The sequence below is a fragment of the Cervus elaphus genome, chromosome 2 (assembly GCF_910594005.1).
Source record: "Cervus elaphus chromosome 2, mCerEla1.1, whole genome shotgun sequence".
NCBI classification, from domain to species: Eukaryota; Metazoa; Chordata; class Mammalia; order Artiodactyla; family Cervidae; genus Cervus; species Cervus elaphus.
This window is the reverse complement of record NC_057816.1, coordinates 2,702,159-2,712,771: the sequence shown is the minus strand read 5'-3', so window position 1 is coordinate 2,712,771 and position 10,613 is coordinate 2,702,159.

Here is a 10,613-nt window from a genome sequence, read left to right as displayed (position 1 = left end):
GGTGGCTGCGGTTTCCGGGCTCTAGAGCACAGGCTCAGTAGTTGAGGCACAAGGATTTAGCTGCTCCAGGACATGTGGAAACTTCCCAGACCAGGGACCGAACCCTTGACTCCCACACTGGCGGAGTCTCTACCACTGAGCTCCTAGGGAAGTCTATGCATTGCTTTTAGAGACATAATGCTGTTGCCCAATGAACAGACTACAGTGTAATGTGAACATGACTCAGACACAGAAATCAGGAAATCCGTGTGATCACTTTCTTGCAATAGTCACTTCATTGCTGTCGTTTGGAACTGAGCCCACAATGTCTCCAAGGTATGTGTGCATATACCTGGATAACTTTTGACAGATGTAGACGCCCGTGTAACTTCCAACTCATTCAAGAGGCAGAACATTTCCTCCACCGTAGGAGGTTCTCTTGGGTCCTTTTGGAATCCCTACATTAATGAAGCTTCAATCTGCCCCTCCCTGGACAGCTGTGGGGCTATATGGGCAGGTTCCTGTCCTCTGAGTCACGTGCAGACCAGCCTTCCAGAAGCTTTATGAGCTAAACTGACATTTGAACTACATTACTGGGTCAGGACAGGCATTTTGATGCTAAAATAGAATATTGAAATTGGGATCACAGAGTCCAACACTCAACATTTCCATTTACCGTTCTCCAGGCAAGAGTACTGGAGGGGGTTGCCGCCCTCCCGCAGAGGATCTCCCCGACCCGGGGATCGAACCCGGGTCTCCCGCACTGCGGGCAGACTCTCTACTGCTAGAGCTACAGTTTCCCCAGATCGATATACAGATCTCATGTAATTCCTATTAGATTCCAGAAAGACTTTTTGGTAGGTATAGACAAGGTTATTCTAAAATATATATGGAAAGGCAAAAGAACTAGCATTTCTAGAAAACGTTTTGAAAAGGAAAACCAAAGTGGGAGAAATCACCCATCTGAATTATGAATCCTACCATACAACCACAATAGCCAAGACCGTGTCTTCTTGCTGGAAGGATAGATACACAGATCAATGCAACAGCATAAAGAATCCAGGAAGTCATAAACCACAGCAGACAAATCTTGCCTGTGGTCCCCCAGCCTGCTGTTTGGAGGAGTAAATTCAGCTCCTGGGAGAGGGGAGAGTGTAAGCACTTTAGAGACACCAAGTGCCTACAGGCCTTTAGTTGAGTGAATAATAAAGGTGCTGATTTGCCAGACATTATTTTTTTTTTCCCCTAGGGAATCATGAATTTATTTAATAAATTTGTTCATGCAAGACTTTTTAACAACACACATAATTTCTCTCCATTTTTTTTCAAAAATAGATCAAGAATTTCCACTTGAGAAGTACTATCATCTCAACCTTTGAAGTTGAATGGCTATTATTTTGATTCCTCAACTGGTCTGTCAGTTGACTTAGACAGACTTACTTGAAATTAACTGTGTGATCAATTGCAATTAATTGAAAAGAGAGAGATGTTTGATTTGCCTCCTACAACCCCAGTCAGTGCTGGGCTGACCAGATCTCAGAATGTCTGCCCGACAGAACACAGTGACATGATCCCCACGGGCTTGGTGAATCTGAGGTGAGGGTCTCAGATCTGCAAGGATTCTAATCTTTACCGAAAAAACAAAACCCAGCTCCATTCATGGGTAAAGGAAAGGGGCTTGTTTGAGCTCTTGCATGCCATGCTGCCCTGGTTCCCTTTCTGTCCGACCGAACTGAGCTGGGCTGGACTGGACATCAGCCTGAGAGACGGACACAGGAGAGGCTGTGACTTTCTTGGAGATCTTTGCTTGGCAGACTGTCACCAAGAACAGAGTAATTAACAGTCAGACAAGCTGGGGAATATCATGAGACGCTGAGATGCGAGATTTCAGATAAAGGCCTGAGCCCTGGTTTGCAAGTGGCCTTCTTACAGGAATGACCGAGGGACACGAGACACTTGATTACCCCTCATCAGGATCCTGTTGAAGGCAGAAATCCTTAGAGAGCTTCCTCATGCCTGGGCGAACTTGGATCTCTCAGGATACTAGCCCCTGGGCACCAGTTCTGTCCAAGAGGACCTCCCAGGTATGACAAAAGATTTATCTATCTAACTGGTTTCATTTTCAACAATCTTAATCCAGATTTGTGTTTGCCTGGAATTTAAAACCTCGGGACACCATGGTGCAAAAGTAGGATTCCAGCTGCTGACACCAAGGTTTGATCTTTGACCTTCTGGGACAGCCTCTTGGTTATTCTGATTTAACAGCTGAGCTGCTAAACTGATGTTTATTTCTTCTCCAAGATTCTCTCTGTTCAGTCTAAGTTATTTTGGTGAGAGGTGGGGCAGCTAAATGAATTTGAAGGAAGGAGGGGCCAGCGTCCTGGCCCTCTGAGAGGCCCACCCCAAAAAGGACTGAGGTGCCCACACATGCTAAGACATGATTGATCCCTGAAAATATTACACTGCGTGGAGGAAGGCAGACACACAGGGCCACGCATCGTAGGATGATGCCGCTTACATAGAATGTTCAGAACAGGCAGGTCTGTGGAGTCAGAAGGCAGCTCAGTGGTTGCCAAGGGCAGACTGGGGAGTGACAGCCAGTGGGTGCCAGCATCCTTTGGGTGAAGAGGATGTTCTGGAATTGGACGAGGGTGGAGGGGTGCCCATCATGAATGCGCTGAAAGGCACTGAGTTGGTTCACTCCATGTTCTATGAATTTCACCTAAATAAAAACTCGAGGAGGATGATGATGATAGGGGTGAGGAAGCAAACACATCTTAGAAATAGAGGAAGCCCTCAGTCCAAATGCAAAGGTGACCTCGGGATGTGGCTGGACTGCTCCATCAGAGCCGACTCTCAGGATCACAGTTTCTCTGCTATATCTGATTCTCCGTCAGATGGGCAGGTGTCCTTAAGGGGCCTGGCTCGTGGCCCAGTGCAGGGACCACACCAGGCGCTGAGGGCCCCCTTGAGCACAGATGTCTCCTCCTGCTGCTTTGACAAAAAAAAAAAAAAAAAAAACAGGCTACCCATCATCAGGGTGTGGGGTGGTCTCCAGGCTCGAGCCTGGGTCTCAACCAGCCAAGTGACCGACAGCCTTGCTAGAGAACACCCAGGGTCTCTTCTCACCCAGAGGGGAGGCCCACCTTGCCCCCCAGAAATGTCTCATCATTAAACACTAACCTCCTAGCTGGGAACCAAAATTCTATCGACCTGGGGTTGATCACAGGGTCCTGTTGGCCCGTTTCCTGTCCATATTGTGGTCACAGGCTGGAACACCCTGACCTGGGGCCGTGGCTACATCTGACTCTGGTGTTGCCATGGGTACCAGCAGTCTCCAGGCCCCAGGCCTCCTCATATGACTGCGTTCCAACTGATTCTGATCTGCAGCCCCTGCTGACCTCAGACATAAGACACTTAGCAACCTGGGACAGGTGGCCGGGGGCCTGGGGCTGTTGTGTCTCAAGTAGAGAGGCTGACCTGAGGAGATTCTGTTATCCTGGAAAGGGGGCGGGGGCGGTTTCTAACTCAGGACCAACCTGGAGCCCGGCTTGATGTATTCCTGAGCCTCAGTGGTGCCCCAAAATGAGACTGCGAACCCCAGGACCAGGGAAACCCCTGGGTACATGGTGGGCAATTGTCAGTTCACAGAAAGAGAGCTATTCCAGAGCCTTCTGTGACTCAGGAGCAAAGCAAAGACCTCCCAGGTATGAGAAAAGGTCTATCTACCCGCTTTTGCTTTGAAATAATCTTAACCCAAATCTTAACCCTGGTCCCGCAGCTCAGGACCAGGCGGGTAGCGCTGTTGTTCTGTTGCGTTCTTATCTCAACTGTATCAGTCAGCGTGCCAGTCATAACAAACACCACAGCCCCGGAGACTTAGACATCAGACATCCACTGTCTCCAGGCCTGGAGGCTGGAATCCCAGACCCAGCTGTGGGCGGCGCTGGTCCTCCTGAGGCCTTCCCCCTGGGCGTGCAGACATCCGTCTCCTCCCCGTGTCCTCACAGGGTCATCCCTCTGTGTGTGTCTGCATCCTGACCTTCTCTTCTTAAAAGGACAGCAGTCCTGTGGGTCTAGGGCCCACCCTCGTGACCTCACTTGACCTTAATCACCTCCTTAAAGAGCGTTATCTCCAAATACAGCCACATTCCGGGATACTGGGAGTTAGAAGCAACTTGTGAATTCGGGGACACAATTCAGCCCATAGTAACAACCTTTAGAGGCTTCCCAAATGGCCCTAGTGGAAAGAAACCGATCTGCCAGTGCAGGAAACATGAGACACGGGTTCAATCCCTGGGTTGGGAAGATCCCCTGGAGATGGTAATGGCAACTTACTCCAGTATTCTTGCCTGGAGGATCCCATGGACAGAAGAGCCTGGTGGGCTCCAGTCCATGGGATTGAAACAGTTGGATGCAACTGAAGCGACTTCACACACGGACGCACGCAACAACTTTTAGAAAGATGGGGATACTGAGGCAGAACGAGGTCATCCCCTCGTGGAGGGGGCTGGGATCTGTCCCGAGGAGGTCAGCTCCCACTCTTAGCCTGGACTCCTCAGACACCCCCTGGTTTAACCCAGCTATCAGACACCTGAATAAATGCTAATCCTCTCCTAAGTTTCATTTTTCTGGACAAGCTGTTGCTCACCCTCCTTGCAAAATCCCACAAAGACCCTGGATTGGCCGGTGTGAGCAGTGCCTGTTCCTGCAAAAGCAAGTAAGTCAGGCAGACAGTCAGGCACTGAGCAGGACCCCACAAGGTCCGTGGTGGGGGGGCCCCGGGGGCAGGGCCAGCAGGAGAGGCAGGCCCTTCGGGGAAGCAGAACAGCAGATGCGCAGGCCTTGGCCTGGACCACCGGAGTCCCCTGGGCCTGAGAGTGGACGGGGCGGCTGGGGTGTGGGGCAGCCAGGGAGGGGACAGGCAGGAGAGAGGTGGCAAGCCCTGGAAATCTGTGTCACGTCCGAGCCCACGTTGTGAAGACAGCTGGCACCCTGGGAAGGGCTCTAGAGGGCCTGGTGGGGGTGGGGGGGTAGGGGCAGATCCAGGCAGGAAGCTGGGATGATGCCCGTGAGGGGGAGGTACAGACTGGAGTGGCGGGCATGGGAGAGGGCCCCCGCCAATTTCAGGGGCCCCAAGCAGGACCCTCTGAGAGCCGAGGGTAACCCTGTCCCCCCACGTTTGGAAACTGCCCAGGCCTTTGTTTCCAGGGTGTGCCCAGGCCTCGATGGACCGGCAGTTGGACTGGCAATGCCCAGCCCATCCCTGGAACCCGGCTCTGGACTACGATGCGGAGACCACCGTCCAGAGAGCTCTGAACGGGACAGGGGGTGGGTGGCCCCTGCACGTGCAGGTGGTCCTGCCCCTCAGGGCGCTAGTGGCCCTCGGCGGCCGTGGGCAACGGTGTCACGTGCTGGCTTCTCTGCTTCCGTCCGCAGGGACCCCTACACCGCCTACATCCTCCACCTGGCGGCCGCCGACAGCCTCAGCCTGGGCGGCACGGCCCTGGTCCTCGTGGAGGAGATCTTCAAGCTGGGTGCCCAGCTGACCCTGCAGGCGGCCACCATCCTCCACCCCGTGTCCCGCTGCTGCGACACGGTGGGGCTCTGCCTCCTGGCCGCCTTGGGCGTCCTCGCCCCGGCCTGAAGCCGCCGCCGCCGCCCCAGGGGGACCTCGGCCGTGGTGAGCGGCCTGAGCTGGGCCCTGGGCCTGTCTGCACGTGGCGGACGCGCTCTGTGAAGTCTCCAGCAGGGGCCCGTCCTGCGCCAGGCTCCAGGACGGCCTGCGCTCCTCGGCGTCACCGTGTGCGCGTCCAGCCTCACCCTGGAAGCCCGCTGCCCCCAGCGGTGTTCCTCCGCCAGGACCTACCTCGTCATCCGCACGGTGGTCGTCGCAGTCCTCCGCTGGGGCCTGCCCCTGGCCATCGTGACGTTCCCGTCCCGTAAAGAGTATCTGTCCGTGTCTGACCTGCTGCTGCTTCTGTCCAGCGCGGTCTGCGCGGCTCACCGGGTCATCTGCCTCCTGGCCAGGCGCCTCCGCCGGGGGCGGCATCGGGACACCCGGGACCTCCTCCGCCAGAGGGCGCTGATGAGGGCGCTGGAGGCATGGAGTGAGGGCGAGCCTGGCACAGAGACCGCGTGGGGAAAAGGCGCTGGACGCCCCCAAGGGACCTGGGAAGAACCAGCCTGACTCCATGGTGGAGCTCTTTCTTTCCCTTTAACCCACGTATTCTGCTGCTTTTGCTACAAGTGAATCACTAAAGGGACGTTGCCCATAGCCTCACATACACATAGTGGCCCATCTTTGGAACCCTGCCTCCCCTGACTGAGCATTAAGCTGAAACAACTTCATTCAGCTCACAGGAAACACCTTGACCAGGCCCACCTGGGAATGGCCACAGGAAAGGAGAAATTAACCCATCCCCTCTGAGTCTGGCTGGAGTCAGGAAATATTTGCAACTACTTACTGCCTTTCATGGGCTTCCCTGGTGGCTGAGCAGTAAAGAATCCTCCTGTAATGCAGGAGACATGGGTTCAGTCCCCAGGTTGGGAAGATGCCCTGGAGGAGGGCATGGCAACCCACTCCAGTATTCTTGCCTGGAGAATTCTAAGGGCAGAGGAGCCAGATGGGCTACAGTCCATGGACCGCCAAGAGTTGGACATGACTGAGGACTACTTTTTACACCTTTTAACATGTTAGCTCCTCGCCTCCCCACTCTTTTTTCTATAAAGAAAACTAACATGGTTTCCAGGCAGGGAGAATGAGGGGAAGAGATAGGGGATGTGGGATGGACATGTATACACTATATTTAAAGTGGATAACAAACAAGGACCTACTGTATACACATGGAACTCTGCTCAATGTGATGCAGCAGCCTGGGTGGGAGGGGAATTTGGGGGAGAGTGGATATGTATGTGTATACACACACACACACACACACACACACACACACACAAATGGCTGAATCCCTTTGCTGTCCATCTGAAACAATCACAACATTGTTCATAGGCTGTATTACAATACAAAATTAAAAGCTTTAAAAAATTAAGAAACTAACATCCAAACTTGGACAAGATGGTTCTTCGGGACTGTAGTCCACCATCTCCTTGGTCTGCCGGCTTTCCCAATACGGTTGCTCTTCCTGCCCCAACACCTCATCCATCTCTCGATTGGTTTGGTCTGTCATGCCATGAGCAGTAAGACCTTGGACTCAGTAACACCATGTGAGGGTAGATGTGTTCTTCTGAGCAGTCACCAGCTGCACAAGCTTGGGATCCCAGAACCGCCTGCGGAAGAAATTGCCTGCTCTCTCCGTGACAGGTCTGTGTCTCCTGTTACCCTGCTTTCTGTTACACTAGTGTGTGAGGCAGGGTTTGATTTACACTTGTTGATGCTGTTGTTTGACGAGCAAGTGGCAAAAATTCTGGCCTGGGAACAGATAACGTTGATCCAGGCTGATGTAGGTCATGTGTCCGTACAGACAAGGGGGCTTCACAAAGTCCCACAGACAAGGGGGCTTCAACAGCTGAGACTGATCGTCTCATGGTCCTAAAGGCTGGAAGTCCAATATTAGGGTGTCAGCGTGGGTTCTCGGCGAGGGTCCCCCTCCTGATGGACAGGACGCCTGTGTCCCTCATAGGCGGAAAGTGCTGGTCCCTGCTGGGGTAGTCCAGACTCGGGATGGAGAAGAATTTCCAGACACAGGGCATTTCTGAAGAGAGCGAGTTTATTGAGAACAAAGAGCAGAGATAAAGTGGGCCCTGCGAGCACAGTGGACTGACCTCCTGACAGACCAGGGAGAGCTCACAGTTTTTGTGGGTTAGAAGTAAATTTTTACAGCCTCAAGACAAAGAAAATTCCTACTGGAAGGTTCACACTAGGTGATTGGTTCGGGCTCTATAGGGTGAGTATGGGGTGGGCATTCTTGCCTAATTTGGGGTCAGGGGGCTTGTTAGTGATGATCAGGGGACTTTTGGCAATGGTTACAAGGGGACTCGGTCAGCTTCGGAGGTGACCTTGGTTCTGGGCTCTGGTTCTGTGGGCTTCGTGTAGGGCCTGGCGCTTGTGGCCTGGGGCAGGACTCCACAACTTGCATTTGTTTTGAACCCTGTGCAGGAGTTTAGCTCTGTGGCCGCTGCTACAACACCCGGGAAAGCAGAGAGAGCAGGAAGATGAAAGACCCTCAGAGAAGAAGCTGAGCGTCATCTGTCCGTCACTTTCTGTGGACTGAAGCCAGTTCCTTGGATGGGCTTTCTAAATAGATGACACTCAACAGGTGACTCTCTGGTCAAACAAGGTTGAGAGTGTTGCCGTCCAGGTGCGGAATTGCGGTTAGCGAGATCCAGCGGCTCCCACCCAGGCAAGGCTGATCTCGTCTGACCATCTGCCCGTGAAGCCTTCTGCCACCGCCAGGGGGCGCCCGAGCCCTTGCCATCCTATGGGTCTGCCTCAAGGTGGAGACACCAGCAGTAGCCTCACAGGTACCTCCCCGGCCTCCTGCATCCCAACACTCTGCTAACCAGCGTGCAGATATCAAGCCAGAGAATTTGTTTGGTTTTTACTGAAGTATTTTTAATTTACAATGTTGTATTAATTTCTGCTGTACAGAAAAGTGACTCAGTTACATTTACATACATATATAAAGCTCAACATTCAGAAAACTAAGATCATGGCATCCGGTCCCATCACTTCATGACAAATAGATGGGGAAACAGTGTCAGAATTTGTTTTTCTGGGCTCCAAAATCACTGCAGATGGTGATTGCAGCCTTGAAATTAAAAGACACTTACTCCTTGGAAGGAAAGTTACGAACAACCTAGACAACATATTAAAAAGCAGAGACATTACTTTGCCAACAAAGGTCCGTCTGGTCAAGGCTATGGTTTTCCCAGTGTTCACGTATGGATGTGAGAGTTGGACTGTGAAGAAAGCTGAGTGCCAAAAAATGAATGCTTTTGAACTGTGGTGTTGGAGAAGACTCTTGCGAGTCCTTTGGACTGCAAGGAGATCCAACCAGTCCATCGTAAAGGAGATCAGTCCCGGGTGTTCATTGGAAGGACTGATGATGAAGCTGAAACACTTTGGCCACCTCATGCTAAGCGTTGACTCATTGGAAAAGACCCTGATGCTGGGAGGGATTGTGGGCAGGAGGAGAAGGGGATGACAGAGGATGAGATGGCTGGATGGTGTCACTGACTCGATGGACATGAGTTTGAGTAAACTCTGGGAGTTGGTGATGGACAGGGAGGCCTGGCGTGCTGCAATTCATGGGGTTGCAAAGAGTCGGACATGACTGAGCAACTGAACTGAACTGATATATGCATTATTTTTTATATTCTTTTCTATTATGGCTTATCCCAGGACATCAAGTACAGTTCCCTGTGGTATACAGGAGGACCTTGTTTATTCACCCTATGCGCATGTGCATGCCAAGTTGTTTCAGTCATGTCCAGCTCTTTGCAGCCCTATGGACCCTAACCCACCAGGCTCCTCTGTCCATGGGATACCCCCGGCAAGAATACTGGGTGGGTTGTCATGCCCTCCTCCAGGGGATCTTCCCAACCCAGGGATCGAAACCACATCTCATGAGTCTCCTGCATTGGCAGGCGGGTTCTTTACCACTAGCGCCACCTGGGAAGCCCCTTTTTCATCCCGTATATAATATTAATAGTTTGCACCTGCTAAACCCAAACTCCCAGTCCACCCCTCCCCCACCTCCCTCCTGCTTGGCGACCACCGTCTCTTCTCTATGACCATGATTCTGTTTCTGTTTCAAAACTAGGTTCATTGGTGTCACACTTTAGATTCCACACATAAGTGATATCATACAGTGTTTGTCTCTGTCTGACTGACTTCACTTAGCATGACAGTCTCTGGGTCCATCCATGTTGCTGTGAATAGCATTGCTTCATTCGTTTTACATGTGTACGTGTGGTGTACACGTACCACATCTTCTTTATGCATCTCTCTGTCGATGGACTCTGAGGTTGCTTCCATGTCTTCAAACAGGTAATTTTAATGACTGTAAAACAGGGTGAAAGAGGAGAGTGAAAAAGCTGGCTTAAAACTCAAGATTCAAAAAACTAAGATCATGACATCTGGTCCCACCACTTTATGGCAAACAGAATGGGGAAAAGTGGAAACCCAGTGTTACTCACTCAGTCGTGTCTGATTCTTTGAGACCCCATGGCTTGTAGCCTGCCAGGCTCCTCTGTCCATGGGATTCTCCAGGTAAGAATACTGGAGTGGGTTGCCATTTCCTTCTCCAGGGGATCTTCCCGACCCAGGGGTTGAATCTGTGTTTCCTGCATTGCAGGCAAATTTGTTACCATCTGAGTCACCAGGGAAGCCCCCAAAGTAGAAACAGTTACAGTGGCAGATTTTGTTTTCTTGGGCTCCAAAATCACTGCAGATGGTGACTACAGTCATGAAATTAAAAGATGCTTGCTCCTTGGAAGAAAAGTTATGACAAACCTAGACAGCATATTAAAAAGCAGAGACCTCACTTTGCCAACAAAGGTCCACATAGTCAAAGCTATGGTTCTTCCAGTAGTCACATATGGATCTGAGAGTTGTATCGTAAATAAGGTTGAGAGCAGAAGAATTGACGCTTTTGAATTGTGATGTTGGAAAA